This window comes from Lepidochelys kempii, chromosome 1 (genome assembly GCF_965140285.1).
Source record: "Lepidochelys kempii isolate rLepKem1 chromosome 1, rLepKem1.hap1, whole genome shotgun sequence".
NCBI classification, from domain to species: Eukaryota; Metazoa; Chordata; order Testudines; family Cheloniidae; genus Lepidochelys; species Lepidochelys kempii.
The window spans coordinates 92,447,797-92,464,274 of record NC_136380.1 but is presented as its reverse complement, the minus strand read 5'-3'; positions in this window follow the sequence as shown (position 1 = coordinate 92,464,274).

Sequence of the window (16,478 nt, the reverse complement as noted above, 5' to 3'; positions counted from 1 at the left end):
GGGAAAAAGGGGGTTGATGGTTGAGCTGCAGTCTCTTTGCAGTGGCATGAGATGTTCTGCAGAGACCTTAATTCTCATTAGACTTGAGTCATGCCACCCCTTTATCAATACGAGAGAGGCCTCTATGGGTAGTACAGAGCTGGCAAAGTTAGCTCTGTGCCCTCTTTGGGTGACACCAATTAATGTTTTTTAGATGGTCTGGAGTTAGATGAAACTATGTCATGATGGAAAGGGAAGGAGCTTGGGGTTATTCATGACCCTGTGATTCTGAACCATTGCAAGTGGCCATAGGGGAGTCTGCAGAGGGGGGCAAGGTGGAGATGTCTTGAGGGTTGCTCATGTCAGCACTTTGAGCCAAATGGCCCTGAACATACCTTTTACACCAGCTGCAGTGTGTGCACAGGGATGACTATGGCTTATTTTGAACTAATTCATCCTTTAAGTGGACTAACTCAATGCAAAAATCACATCTAACTTGTACTTCCCTTCCTAAAGTAATAATCTTGTTTAGCAATTTATCCTACCCGTACATTACTCTGGGAATATTTTTGTAAGTTTAAATGCCTCTCTTGCTTCACCATATATACCAATGTTGGGCAACCTGCGGCCCGCACGCGGCCTGTCAGGGTAATCTTCTGGCGGGCTGCGAGACATTTTGTTTACATTGACTGACTGTCTGCAGGCACGGCTCCCACAGCTCCCAGTGGCCGCGGTTCACCTTTCCCGGCCAATGGGAGCTGTGGGAAGCAGCGGTCCGCATATCCTTGTGAACTGCGGCCACTGGGAGCTGCAGGCGGCCATGCCTTTGGATGGTCAATGTAGACAAAATGTCTCACAGCCTGCCAGTGGATTACCCTGATGGGCTGCAGGTTGCCCACCACTGATCTATACTCTGCAGGGTGTAAAATGCAGAATGCATGGGAATGCCACAGGACCATTTATTATATGTATCATTATTTTGATTTATTAATGTGATCTGTGATGCAAGATCCAAAAGATCAGAAAATTCCTACCCTGCAGGAAAACTTTTTTTCTTTTGTGTTTTTCATCTTGTAAATGACAATTGTGATATCAGTAGGAAACACCTGACTATCAGTAACCAAAACTGCATCATGTAGTCAGATCTTGTTATGGGTCTTCTCTGAGTCCAAAAAACCTTTATAAATATCAGTTCTTTGTAATGGTATAGTGCTGAAATGGTTGTGCAAAAGAATTCCTGCATTTGCCTGCCACAAGATGTCAATGTGTCCATGATTACAGTATACAGTGTGCATATTTTCTGAGCAAGGGACCTTAAACCCTTAAATACATATAAGGTATTATATGTATAGGTAGTTTTCTGAATGTACTATGAAACCTGTGACTGAAATAATAATGTGAAAATATGGCTATATCTAAGCATTTTGTGTGAACCTAATAACTTGATGCAGAAATGAGTTGGGAAAACACTGTTAAAGTTTCAGAGTAGCAGCCATGTTAGTCTGTATTCACAAAAAGAAAAGGAGTACTTGTGGCACCTTAGAGACTAACCAATTTATTTGAGCATAAGCTTTCATGAGAAGTGAGCTGTAGCTCACGAAAGCTTATGCTCAAATAAATTTGTTAGTCTCTTAAGGTGCCACAAGTACTCCTTTTCTTAATGTTAAAGTTGATAGGATAAATAGTCACTAGAATTATAAAACTAAATGACGAAACATAAAACATTGCTCACCTGTAGTTATACACATATATGCCAAAGAGGTAAATAAAACTTTAATTTTATTATATGTTCAGAAAAAAAAGTCTATACATACAGAATTAATAAATCTGTAATTCTAGCAGAAGAAAAAAGCAAGCGAGAAAAAAATCCAATGGAAATTAGATACATCTACACTGCACACTCCTTTTGATTGTGTAGATTATATAGATGGTACACCTTGCCTAGCATAGGTAGAAATAGAAGTGTAGATGGTTAAGCACTGACTAGTTGAATAGAGTAAAGATATGAGTGAACACTGTGTGTATGTATCCTATATACCTCTCTACATACCAAAACAGCGCCTTCCCCCTCTACACTGCTATTTTTAACAGTGTAGTGTCCCACTGCCAGGACTTTTTTCCCATCACAGGGAAAGACTCTGGTCGTGGGGAAAGGGTCTGGCGGGGGGGAGCTGCAGGAGCCTTTCAAAATTGCCTCCCCCCCCATCCCCAACAGACCCTTTCACTGGCGCATGTAGCTACACACTGCAGCATGGACGCAGCCGGCTTTTCACTCTGGTGTTTAGCTGCATGCATGTATGCTACACAAAGCTGCCAGTGGTATGCAGTGTTGCTGTACCTATATTTATCACTAGTTGTGTTTCACTAATTTGCAAAGAAGGAGCTAGAGAAAAGTACAGAAACTATATAATGGCATTTATTTAAAAAAAGAAAAGTGTTTCAGTGTCTTGCTGACTAATGCATTTGACTTCACCCATCTCCTCTTAAAAAGGTCATAGAAACAGAAGACAATTAAAATGATTACATATTAATGGTAGAGAATTCCATATGAGAACAGATTAAAAAGACTAACGTTGTTTAGCTTGGAGAGGAGTCAGAGCAGTCTGTCAGAGGCATAAAAAGTGATATATGGAGAAATGCTCTTATATAACCAAACCTATAAAACAAGAACAAGGGGATATTTGATGATGTTTTAAGAAAAACTTAAAATAGCAAAATGGAACTGCTCATACAGCAACCTCTTACAACAACTTATAATTAACCTGTGGAACTCACTTCTACAGTTTATACCTTGCTCTTTTGCACTGATGTGCCACATTATGCACATGACTGTCTCTCACATCAGTGGGTTTGCAGTTATTATTAATTTTTTATTGTAGCACCTAGGAGTCCCAGTCATGGACCAGAACTCCATTGTGCTAGGCGCTGTACAAAAATAGGAGAAAATGATAATTCCTGTCCCAAAGAGCTTACAATCTAAGTTTAAAAGAAGAGACAATAGATGGATACAGACAGATGGGAACTAATGAGGAAATAGCAAGAAAGTATCAATCAGCATGATAGGAAGTAGTCTCTCAACATCAGCAATCTGTTGTCATGTTTTTTGTAGACATCACAGCAAAGGAAAGTTTTAAGGAGGGTTTTGAAGGAGGATCATGAAGTAGCTTTTGTGGATATTTATGGGGAGCTTCTTCTAAGGCATGTGGGGCAGCATGGAAAAAAGCGCAAAGGTGCTTGTTTGAAAATTTAACAAATAGGCAATAGAGGTTGACATCATGGGCCAATCAGAGGTGGGATTCTACACAACGGATCTGCAGGGCCCATTGCATTATGTTCCAGCTGGTTCTCAATGAAATCCCACAACTGCTCAAATTTCCTGGCCTGCCAAGCTCCACTTCACTTCTTCCCTTCATTTCTCCTAGCAAGATCATCTGTTGCTTTTTATTGGACCTCCTCAAGTTCTCATCATCCAGTGCAAGAAATTACTTTACTTGCATAGCTCCCTCCTGAGTCTTCAAAGCCCTACAATAACTCCTTCTGCTTTTTCTACTCACAAGGACACTGTCCTCTCCTCTCCCTTCCTTCCATGGCACTTAAATGGAACCCTATAGCCACTTTCCACATCATGTGCCAGCTGCCACTGATTTCACTATTCTTTCCATTTCTGAATTAAAAAAAAAATTGGATGAGTATAATAAGACTGGCACAGCTGCATAAGGAAAGAAGCCATATTATAAAAAAAACTTGGTATTCATGTTGCAGAGAATAAACACATCACTAACTAGAGTCATCAAGAATGTCTTTGATGCTATGTACAGATGCTTTTTCTAAAAAGTGAAAATGCCCTAGTATAGAAAATGCCAAGAGGCAGGATACCATCATGGACGAATGGTTGGTGTTCTAGTGTGTTTTTTTTCCAGAGTTGCACTTATGTGCATTCCTAACATGTTGCCATAAATATAAAGGGAAGGGTAACCACCTTTCTGTATACAGTGCTATAAAATCCCTCCTGGCCAGAGGCAACAAAAAAAAAGAGCTGGTTTTAAAAAGCCGGTGCTCCGCGAACCAGCTGAGCGGCGGGGGACAGCAGAGCAGCAAACAGCAGGAGTTTGCCTGGGAGTTCGCCAGTGGTGAGCCCACTGAGGCTTACACCTTAACGACTTCTCTGAGTAATTACTGCATCTCCTGAGGAAGCTTGTTGTAGTACGGTAATATGGATGGGGAGTGTTCAGCTGTATTGACCTGCACTGGATGTGCCATGTTTGTCTTTCTTCCACAGGACAGAAGCGACTTTGTGTGTACAAAGTGCAAGCTGGTCTCCATATTGGAAGAGAAGGTTAAAGGTCTGGAGCAACATGTATCGACCCTGCATTGCATAAGAGAAACTGAAGATTTCCTGGACAGACGTCAGGATATGCTTCTACAGGCACAAGGTTCTGGAGATTCAGAGCAGGCTACGCAGCGGGGACAGGAGGACGGTGAAGAAATTTGGCAACATGTGACCTCCAGAAGAAGAAGGGGAAATGTCCATGTACCAGCAACGCAGATACAGGTAAGTAACCGTTTTCATGTTCTCTCCACAGGTACCATTGCGGGGAGTGGCCCAGATGATATGTCTGGGAGAAGGGAGCACAAGGAGACTCCACCAGTTGAAAGGCATGAGATGCACTGTCCTAAGGTTGGGGGTTCTACGACCACCACTCCCAAAAGAAGGAGGCAGGTGGTGGTGGTCGGGGACTCTCTCCTCCAGGGGACTGTGTCATCTATCTGCCGCCCTGTCCGGGATAACAGAGAAGTCTGCTGCTTGCCAGGAGCTAAGATTCGCGATGTGACGGAGAGTCTGCCGAGACTCATCAAGCCCTCGGACCACTACCCCTTCCTGCTTTTCCACGTGGGCACCAATGATACTGCCAAGAATGACCTTGAACAGGTCACTGCAGACTACATGGCTCTGGGAAGGAGGATAAAGGAATATGAGGCGCATGTGGTGTTCTCGTCCATCCTCCCCATGGAAGGAAAAGGCCGGGGTAGGGATCGTCGAATCGTGGAAGTCAATGAATGGCTATGCAGGTGGTGTCGGAGAGAAGGCTTTGGATTCTTCGACTATGGGATGGTGTTCCAAGAAGGAGGAGTGCTAGGCAGAGACGGGCTCCACTTAACGAAGAGAGGGAAGAGCATCTTCGCAAGCAGGCTGGCTAACCTAGTGAGGAGGGCTTTAAACTAGGTTCATCGGGGGAAGGAGACCAAAGCCATGAGGTAAGTGGGGAAGCCGGATACCGGGAGGAAGCACGAGCAGGAGTGTGTGAGAGGGGAGGGCTCCTGCCTCATACTGAGAATGAGGAGCGATCAGCGGGTTATCTCAAGTGCCTATATACAAATGCACAAAGCCTGGGAAACAAGCAGGGAGAACTGGAGGTCCTGGCAAAGTCAGGGAATTATGATGTGATTGGAATAACAGAGACTTGGTGGGATAAGTCGCATGACTGGAATACTGTCATGGATGGATATAAACTGTTCAGGAAGGACAGGCAGGGCAGAAAAGGTGGGGGAGTTGCACTGTATGTAAGGGAGCAGTATGACTGCTCAGAGCTCAAGTATGAAACTGCAGAAAAACCTGAGAGTCTCTGGATTAAGTTTAGAAGTGTGAGCAACAAGGGTGATGTCACAGTGGGAGTCTGCTGTAGACCACCGGACCAGGGGGATGAGGTGGACGAGACTTTCTTCCGGCAACTCACAGAAGCAACTAGATCGCACACCCTGGTTCTCATGGGCGACTTCAGTCATCCTGATATCTGCTGGGAGAGCAATACAGCGGTGCACAGACAATCCAGGAAGTTTTTGGAAACTGTAGGGGACAATTTCCTGGTGGAAGTGCTGGAGGCACCAACTAGGGGTGGAGTGCTTCTTGACCTGCAGATCACAAACTGGGGAGAATTAGTAGGGGAAGCAAAAGTGGATGGGAACCTGGGAGGCAGTGACCATGAGATGGTTGAGTTCAGGATCCTGACACAAGGAAGAAAGGAAAGCAGCAGAATACGGACCCTGGACTTCAGAAAAGCAGACTTTGACTCCCTCAGGGAACTGATGGGCAAGATCCCCTGGGAGAATAACATGAGGGGAAAACAAGTCCAGGAGAGCTGGCTGTGTTTTAGAGAATCCTTATTGAGGTTACAGGGACAAACGATCCCGATGTGTAGAAAGAATAGTAAATATGGCAGGCAACCAGCTTGGCTTAAAATTGAAATCCTTGCTGATCTTAAATACAAAAAAGAGGCTTACAAGAAGTGGAAGATTGGACAAATGACCAAAGATGAGTATATAAATATTGCTCGGGCATATAAGAATGAAATCAGAAAGGCTAAATCACACCTGGAGTTGCAGCTAGCGAGGGATGTTAAGAGTAACAAGAAGGGTTTCTTCAGGTATGTTGGCAATAAGAAGAAAGCCAAGGAAAGTGTGTTCCCCTTACTGAAAGAGGGAAGCAACCTAGTGACAGAGGATGTGGAAAAAGCTAATGTACTCAATGCTTTTTTTGCCTCTGTCTTCACGAACACGGTCAGCTCCCAGACTACTGCACTGGGCAGCACAGCATGGGGAGAAGGTGGCCAGCCCTCTGTGAAAGAAGAAGTGGTTCAGGACTATATAGAAAAACTGGATGTGCACAAGTCCATGGGGCCAGATGCATTGCATCTGAGAGTGCTAAAGGAATTGGAGGATGTGGTTGCAGAGCCATTGGCCATTATCTTTGAGAAATCATGGCGATCGGGGGAAGTCCCGGATGACTGGAAAAAGGCTAATGTATTGCCCATCTTTAAAAAAGGGAAGAAGGACGATCCTGGGAACTACAGGCCAGTCAGCCTCATCTCAGTCCCTGGAAAAAATCATGGAGCATGTCCTCAAGGAATCAATTCTGAAGCACTTGGACGAGTGGAAAGTGATCAGGAACAGTCAGCATGGATTCACCAAGGGCAAGTCATGCCTGACTAATCTAATTGCCTTCTATGATGAGATAACTGGTTCTGTGGATGAAGGGAAAGCAGTGGACGTGTTATTCCTCGACTTTAGCAAAGCTTTTGACATGGTCTCCCACAGTATTCTTGTCAGCAAGTTAAAGAAGTATGGGCTGGATGGAGGCACTACAAGGTGGGTAGAAAGTTGGCTAGATTGTTGGGCTCAACGGGTAGTGATCAATGGCTCCATGTCTAGTTGGCAGCCGGTATCTAGCGGAGTGCCCCAAAGGTTGGTCCTGGGGCTGGTTTTGTTCAATATCTTCATTAATGATCTGGAGGATGGTGTGGATTTTACCCTCCGCAAGTTTGCAGATGACACTAAACTGGGAGGAGTGGTAGATACGCTGGAAGATAGGGATAGGATACAGAGGGACCTAGACAAATTGGAGGATTGGGCCAAAAGAAATTGGATGAGGTTCAACAATGACAAGTGCAGAGTCCTGCACGTAGGACGGAAGAATCCCATGCACCGCTACAGACTAGGGACCGAATGGCTATGCAGCAGTTCTGCAGAGAAGGACCGGACCTAGGGGTGACAGTGGATGAGAAGCTGGATATGACTCAACAGTGTACCCTTGTTGCCAAGAAGGCCAATGGCAGTTTGGGGTGTATAAGTAGGGGCATTGCCAGCAGATAGAGGGATGCGATTATTCCCCTCTATTTGACATTGGTGAGGCCTCATCTGGAATACTGTGTCCAGTTTTGGGCCCCACACTACAAGAAGGATGTGGAGAAATTGGAGAGAGTCCAGCGAAGGGCAACAAAAATGCTTACGAGTCTAGAACACATGACTTCTGAGGAGAGGCTGAGGGACTGGGGATGTTTAGTCTACGGAAGAGAAGAATGAGGGGGGATTTGATAGCTGCTTTTAACTACCCGAAAGGTGGATCCAAAGAGGATGGATCTAGACTATTCTCAGTGATAGCAGATGATAGGACAAGGAGTAATGATCTCAAGTTGCAGTGGGGGAGATTTAGGTTGGATATTAGGAAAAACTTTTTCACTAGGAGGGTGGTGAAACACTGGAATGCGTTACCTTGGGAGGTGGTGGAATCCCCTTCCTTAGAAGTTTTTAAGGTCAGGATTGACAAAGGCCTGGCTAGGATGAGTTAGTTGGGATTGGTCCTGCTCTGGGCAGGGGGTTGGACTAGATGGCCTCCAGAGGTCCCTTCCAACTCTGTTATTCTATGATGAACATCCTGTTACCTGTAAAGTGTTAAGACACTCAGCTAATCTGGCTGGCACCTGACCCAAAGGACCAATAAGGGGACAAGATACTTTCAAATCTTGGGGGAGGGGGAAGGCTTTTGTTTGTGCTCTTTGTTTATGTGGTTGTTCTCTCTTGGGACTGAGAGAGGCCAGGCAGAAATGCATCTTCTCCAACCCATCCTAATCCAATTCTCCAATATTGCAACCAGTATAGGTAAGCCAGGCAAAGCAGATTAGTCTATCTTTTGTTTTATGTGAATTTTCCCTGTGTTAAGAGGGAGGTTTATTCCTGTTTTCTGTAACTTTAAGGTTTTGCCCAGAGGGGGATCCTCTGTGTTTTGCATCTGAATACCCTGTAAAGTATTTTCCATCCTGATTTTACAGAGATGATTTTTAACTTTCTTTTTTTTTAATAAAATCCTTCTTTTAAGAACCTGACTGATTTGTCCATTGTTCCAAGATCCAGGGGGTTGGGTCTTTGATTTTGTAACAAATTGGTTAGGATATTATTCTCAAGCCTCCCCAGGAAAGGAGGTATGTAGGGCCAAGGGGGATATTTTGGGGGAAGACATTTCCAAGTGGTATTTCCCTGTTGTTTGTTTAAAACGCTTGGTGGTGGCAGCATACTGTTCAAGGGCAAGGCAAAGTTTGTACCTTGGGGAAGTTTTTAACCTAAGCTGGTAAGAATAAGCTTAGGGGGTCTTCATGTGGGTCCCCACATCTGTACCTTAGAGTTCAGAGTGGGGAAGGAACCCTGGCACATGTATATGTATCTAATTATGTTTGGCAGTTTACAGAAATGGGATTGTACCCATACCTCATGTGCCTGCTATATACAATGAGCTATAATGAGGCTCTTGCATTGCAGGTCTGACCAGAGTCCTCCAGAATCTTGGGCACAGTAAGCAGAATGTAGGCCATAGGAGAGCTTCCACATTGCCTAATACATCTGAGGCAACTTGATTTCTGACATCAAGGAACAGAGGAGCAAAATTCCTTACCTGCCAGGTAAGTGAAAGATCATGATGTTGACTACCACAATAGTTCAATGGTATCAAAATGCAAATATTTCAGCTATGTTATGTTATCAGTGGAAGCTTTCTTTCCATTCATTTGAAAACTATCTTTACAGGTTTCAGAGTAACAGCCATGTTAGTCTGTATTCGCAAAAAGAAAAGAAGGACTTGTGGCACCTTAGAGACTAACCAATTTACCTTTACAGGCTCTCCAAACTGTTTAAAGTTGAGTACCATTGGTTTAAAGTATAGCCCTAATCTTGGATACTCTTTTCATGACTCTCCAGGTGGTGATCTCTTAATTTCTATTAGGAGTGTGCCAAGTCAGTCAAGATATTACAATGTCTCTAAAGATGAGAAGCTGTATTCTACTTGCAAGCTTCCAGGTAGTACAAGTTAAATACTTGCCTTGAGCAAATGAAGCGATGGCTGTAGGTCAAAATATTAGCGGGGCACTGTAACCTGTCTCCATGTAGCTGCACAAATGCTAATTAATTAAGGACACTTTTGGAAGTGCTTGTTAGTGCTACACTGATCATGCCAGACTATTCAGTATAGCTTTGCTTTGGCTCCCTTCTCTCCTCCACATATGCAAACTGTAATATGTGCCTTTGCTATATAGCTTGGGGCTCTGGAGGAGGTGTCCTGCATTGAGCATTTATCTGGAAGAGCTAATCTCTCACTGACAGCTGTGAATGGCACGCTTGATTGGTTTGAAAGTATTTTTATTTTACTCTGATTTTATCTTTTTTTCCCCTTCAAGGTGGCAGTGTCCCAATGGCAACAGCATCATTAACTATATCTCCAGTTATTGTCCCTGCCAAAAAAAGGGGAAAATTAATGGAAAAAGCAAATATAAGAGTTGTCTATCATTTAAAAAAATGGAGCATAATATAACTGATGTGGTGCATACAGTAGATGCTTGGAGTCTGATCCAAGTGTATATAAAAAACGTATATGCAGCTGTACCAATGAGTTGTGACTAAGGATATATGTCCTTTGTTTTCTGCCTGGGAGATGGTAGGAAACCATCCAACTTTAGAGTAGTGTGAGGTCTGCTTAATCCATGACTGCCTTGTCCCCATTACTTCAGATGCCCACTAGGACAAGTTTGCTATGTTTTTAGCAGATGAGACTCTCTTTGTGTTGGCTCCTTTTATTCTTTGGATTTCAAGAACTTTCAAATTGGTTTTGATTTAGTTTTTGAAAAAATATCTATTGTGTTCCTGGTTTGCTGCAAGACTGCTGAGACTTATCTACCATGGTTGCAAAATTCAAGTGGTATAGTTGTGGTGCTATTCATAGAATATCAGGGTTGGAAGGGAACCCAGAAGGTCATCTAGTCCAACCCCCTGCTCGAAGCAGGACCAATTCCCAGTTAAATCATCCCAGCCAGGGCTTTGTCAAGCCTGACCTTAAAAACCTCTAAGGAAGGAGATTCTACCACCTCCCTAGGTAACGCATTCCAGTGTTTCACCACCCTCTTAGTGAAAAAGTTTTTCCTAATATCCAATCTAAACCTCCCCCACTGCAACTTGAGACCATTACTCCTCGTTCTGTCATCTGCTACCATTGAGAACAGTCTAGAGCCATCCTCTTTGGAACCCCCTTCCAGGTAGTTGAAAGCAGCTATCAAATCCCCCCTCATTCTTCTCTTCTGCAGGCTAAACAATCCCACCTCCCTCAGCCTCTCCTCGTAAGTCATGTGTTCTAGACCCCTAATCATTTTTGTTGCCCTTCGCTGGACTCTCTCCAATTTATCCACATCCTTCTTGAAGTGTGGGGCCCAAAACTGGACACAGTACTCCAGATGAGGCCTCACCAATGTCGAATAGAGGGGAACGATCACGTCCCTCGATCTGCTCGCTATGCCCCTACTTATACATCCCAAAATGCCATTGGCCTTCTTGGCAACAAGGGCACACTGCTGACTCATATTGAGCTTCTCGTCCACTGTCACCCCTAGGTCCTTTTCCGCAGAACTGCTGCCTAGCCATTCGGTCCCTAGTCTGTAGCTGTGCATTGGGTTCTTCCGTCCTAAGTGCAGGACCCTGCACTTATCCTTATTGAACCTCATCAGATTTCTTTTGGCCCAATCCTCCAATTTGTCTAGGTCCTTCTGTATCCTATCCCTCCCCTCCAGTGTATCTACCACTCCTCCTAGTTTAGTATCATCCACAAATTTGCTGAGAGTGCAATCTACACCATCCTCCAGATCATTTATGAAGATATTGAACAAAACCGGCCCCAGGACCGACCCCTGGGGCACTCCACTCGATACCGGCTGCCAACTAGCCATGGAGCCATTGATCACTACCCGTTGAGCCCGACAATCTAGCCAGCTTTCTACCCACCTTATAGTGCATTCATCCAGCCCATACTTCCTTAACTTGATTGACAGATTTTATCAGCTCATTTGCTAAGCAATGAGAACATGCTGACAATTCTTAAATGAGTAGTTAGATATCTGCTTATGAAATTAGCTCTATGTGCTGTTGTTTTCGTAATTTATCATCCAGTTTCCAATCTCTATTTTGAGGAGGGTTATAGAAAAGGTAGAGACTAATGAATTCAAAATGCACTTGAAACCAATAACATATGGAGTAGTCCCTAGTCTGGGTTCAGACCTTCCTTTTGGAATGAAGACTGAATTTCTCAGTGTTATTCATGAGCTCAGTATGACACAATATGCTGTAATAGCATCAGGAGTTGAGCTGCAGACTCCAATTGCCAAGAAGGAGGATTCACATGCCCCCAAAGCTGGGAGGCTTATGGCCACTATGCCCATGAAAAGGGGCGGAACAGAAGCCTCCATGTGATAGTCTGAACTAGCTTAAGGGTATGTCTACACTACGGAATAAGGTCGAATTTATAGAAGTCGTTTTTTTAGAAATCTGTTTTATATATTCAAGTGTGTGTGTCCCCACAGAAAATGCCCTAAGTGCATTAAGTGCATTAACTCGGCGGAGCGCTTCCACAGTACCGAGGCTAGAGTCGACTTCTGGAGCGTTGCACTGTGGGTAGCTATCCCACAGTTCCCGCAGTCTCCGCTGCCCACTGGAATTCTGGGTTGAGATCCCAATGCCTGATGGGGCTAAAACATTGTTGCGGGTGGTTCTGGGTACATATCATCAGGCCCCCGTTCCCTCCCTCCCTCCGTGAAAGCAAGGGCAGACAATCATTTTGCGCCTTTTTTCCTGAGTTACCTGTGCAGACGCCATACCACGGCAAGCATGGAGCCCGCTCAGGTAACCGTCACCCTATGTCTCCTGGGTGCTGGCAGATGTGGTACGGCTTTGCTGCACAGTAGCAGCAACCCATTGCCTTCTGGCAGCAGACGGTGCAATACGACTGGTAGTCGTCCTCGTCGTGTCCGAGGTGCTCCTGGCCAAGTCAGCTGGGAGCACCTGGGCAGACATGGGCGCAGGGACTAAATTTGGAGTGACTTGACCAGGTCATTCTCTTTAGTCCTGCAGTCAGTCCTATTGAACCGTCTTATGGTGAGCGGGCAGGCGATACGGATTGCTAGCAGTCGTACTGTACCATCTTCTGCCAGGCAGGCAAGAGATGAGGATGGCTAGCAGTCGTACTGTACCATCTTCTGCCGAGCAGCCATGAGATGTGGATGGCATGCAGTCCTTCTGCACCGTCTGCTGCCAGCCAAAGATGTAAAAGATAGATGGAGTGGGTCAAAACAAGAAATAGACCAGATTTGTTTTGTACTCATTTGCCTCCTCCCCTGTCTAGGGGACTCATTCCTCTAGGTCACACTGCAGTCACTCACAGAGAAGGTGCAGCGAGGTAAATCTAGCCATGTATCAATCAGAGGCCAGGCTAACCTCCTTGTTCCAATAAGAACGATAACTTAGGTGCACCATTTCTTATTGGAACCCTCCATGAAGTCCTGCCTGAAATACTCCTTGATGTACAGCCACCCCCTTTGTTGATTTTAGCTCCCTGAAGGCAACCCTGTAAGCCGTGTCGTCAGTCGCCCCTCCCTCCCTCAGGGCAACGGCAGACAATCGTTCCGCGCCTTTTTTCTGTGCGGACGCCATACCAAGGCAAGCATGGAGACCGCTCAGCTCACTTTGGCAATTAGGAGCACATTAAACACCACACGCATTATCCAGCAGTATATGCAGCACCAGAACCTGGCAAAGCGATACCGGGAGAGGAGGCGACGTCAGCGCGGTCATGTGAGTGATCAGGACATGGACACAGATTTCTCTGAAAGCATGGGCCCTGCCAATACATGCATCATGGTGCTAATGGGGCAGGTTCATGCTGTGGAACGCCGATTCTGGGCTCGGGAAACAAGCACAGACTGGTGGGACCGCATAGTGTTGCAGGTCTGGGATGATTCCCAGTGGCTGCGAAACTTTCACTTGCGTAAGGGCACTTTCATGGAACTTTGTGACTTGCTTTCCCCTGCCCTGAGGCGCATGAATACCGAGATGAGAGCAGCCCTCACAGTTGAGAAGTGAGTGCGGATAGCCCTGTGGAAGCTTGCAACGCCAGACAGCTACCGGTCAGTTGGGAATCAATTTGGAGTGGGCAAATCTACTGTGGGGGCTGCTGTGATGCAAGTAGCCCTCGCAATCAAAGATCTGCTGATATCAAGGGTAGTGACCCTGGGAAATGTGCAGGTCATAGTGGATGGCTTTGCTGCAATGGGATTCCCTAACTGTGATGGGGCTATAGACGGAACCCATATCCCTATCTTGGCAGCGGAGCACCAAGCCGCAGAGTACATAAACCGCAAGGGGTACTTTTCGATAGTGCTGCAAGCTCTGGTGGATCACAAGGGACGTTTCACCAACATCAACGTGGGATGGCCGGGAAAGGTGCATGATGCTCGCATCTTCAGGAACTCTGGTCTGATTCAAAAGCTGCAGGAAGGGACTTTATTCCCAGACCAGAAAATAACTGTTGGGGATGTTGAAATGCCTATATGTATCCTTGGGGACCCAGCCTACCCCTTAATGCCATGGCTAATGAAGCCGTACACAGGCAGCCTGGACAGTAGTCAGGAGCTGTTCAACTACAGGCTGAGCAAGTGCAGAATGGTGCATTCTGGTAGAATGTGCATTTGGACGTTTAAAGGCGCGCTGGCGCAGTTTACTGACTCGCTTAGACCTCAGTGAAACCAATATTCCCACTGTTATTACTGCTTGCTGTGTGCTCCACAATATCTGTGAGAGTAAGGGGGAGACGTTTATGTCGGGGTGGGAGGTTGAGGCAAATCGCCTGGCTGCTGGTTACACGCAGCCAGACACCAGGACGGTTAGAAGAGCACAGGAGGGCACGGTACGCATCAGAGAAGCTTTGAAAACCAGTTTCATGACTGGCCAGGCTACGGTGTGAAAGTTCTGTTTGTTTCTCCTTGATGAAACCCCCCGCCCCTTGGTTCACTCTACTTCCCTGTAAGCTAACCACCTGCCCCTCCTCTCTTCAATCACCGCTTGCAGAGGCAATAAAATCATTGTTGCTTCACATTCATGCATTCTTTATTCATTCATCACACAAATAAGGGGATGACTACCAAGGTAGCCCAGGAGGGGTGGTGGAGGAGGGAAGGAAAATGCCACACAGCACTTTAAGCACAGCACTTTAAAAGTTTACAACTTTAAAATTTATTGAATGACAGCCTTCTTTTTTTTGGGCAATCCTCTGTGGTGGAGTGGCTGGTTGGCCGGACCCCCCGCCCCCACCGCGTTCTTGGGTGTCTGAGTGTGGAGGCTATGGAACTTGTGGAGGAGGGCGGTTGGTTACAGAGGGGCTGCAGTGGCAGTCTGTGCTCCAGCTGCCTTTGCTGCAGCTCAACCATACTCTGGAGCATACTGGTTTGGTCCTCCAGCAGCCTCAGCATTGAATCCTGCCTCCTCTCATCACGCTGCCACCACATTTGAGCTTCAGCCCTCTCTTCAGCCCGCCACTTACTCTCTTCAGCCCGCCACTTACTCTCTTCAGCTCGCCACCTCTCCTCCCGGTCATTTTGTGCTTTCCTGCACTCTGACATTATTTGCCTCCACGCATTCGTCTGTGCTCTGTCAGTGTGGGAGGACAGCATGAGCTCGGAGAACATTTCATCGTAAGTGCGTTTTTTTTTTTCTTTCTAAGCTTCGCTAGCCTCTGGGAAGGAGAAGATCCTGTGATCATTGAAACACATGCAGCTGGTAGAGAAAAAAAAAGGGACAGCGGTATTTAAAAAGACACATTTTATAAAACAGTGACTACACTCTTTCAGGGTAAACCTTGCTGTTAACATTACATACATAGCACATGTGCTTTCGTTACAAGGTCGCATTTTGCCTCCTCCCACCGCGTGACTACCCCCTCAACCTTCCCCCCTCCCTGTGGCTAACAGCGGGGAACATTTCTGTTTAGCCACAGGCAAACAGCCCAGCAGGAATGGGCTCCTCTGAGTGTCCCCTGAAGAAAAGCATTCTATTTCTACCAGGTGACCATGAATTATATCTCACTCTCTTGAGGATAACACAGAGAGATAAAGAACGGATGTTGAAACGTCCTTTGTGATCCACCAGAGCTTGCAGCACTATCGAAAAGTACCCCTTGCGGTTTATGTACTCGGCGGCTTGGTGCTCCGCTGCCAAGATAGGGATATGGGTTCCGTCTATGCCCCCACCACAGTTAGGGAATCCCATTGCAGCAAAGCCATCCACTATGACCTGCACATTTCCCAGGGTCACTACCCTTGATATCAGCAGATCTTTGATTGCGAGGGCTACTTGCATCACAGCAGCCCCCACAGTAGATTTGCCCACTCCAAATTGATTCCCAACTGACCGGTAGCTGTCTGGTGTTGCAAGCTTCCACAGGGCTATCGCCACTCACTTCTCAACTGTGAGGGCTGCTCTCATCTCGGTATTCATGCGCCTCATGGCAGGGGAAAGCAAGTCACAAAGTTCCATGAAAGTGCCCTTACGCAAGCGAAAGTTTCGCAGCCACTGGGAATCATCCCAGACCTGCAACACTATGCGGTCCCACCAGTCTGTGCTTGTTTCCCGAGCCCAGAATCAGCGTTCCACAGCATGAACCTGCCCCATTAGCACCATGATGCATGCATTGGCAGGGCCCATGCTTTCAGAGAAATCTGTGTCCATGTCCTTATTACTCATGTGACCGCGCTGATGTAGCCTCCTCGCCCGGTATCGCTTTGCCAGGTTCTGGTGCTGCATATACTGCTGGATAATGCGTGTGGTGTTTAATGTGCTCCTAATTGCCAAAGTGAGCTGAGCGGCCT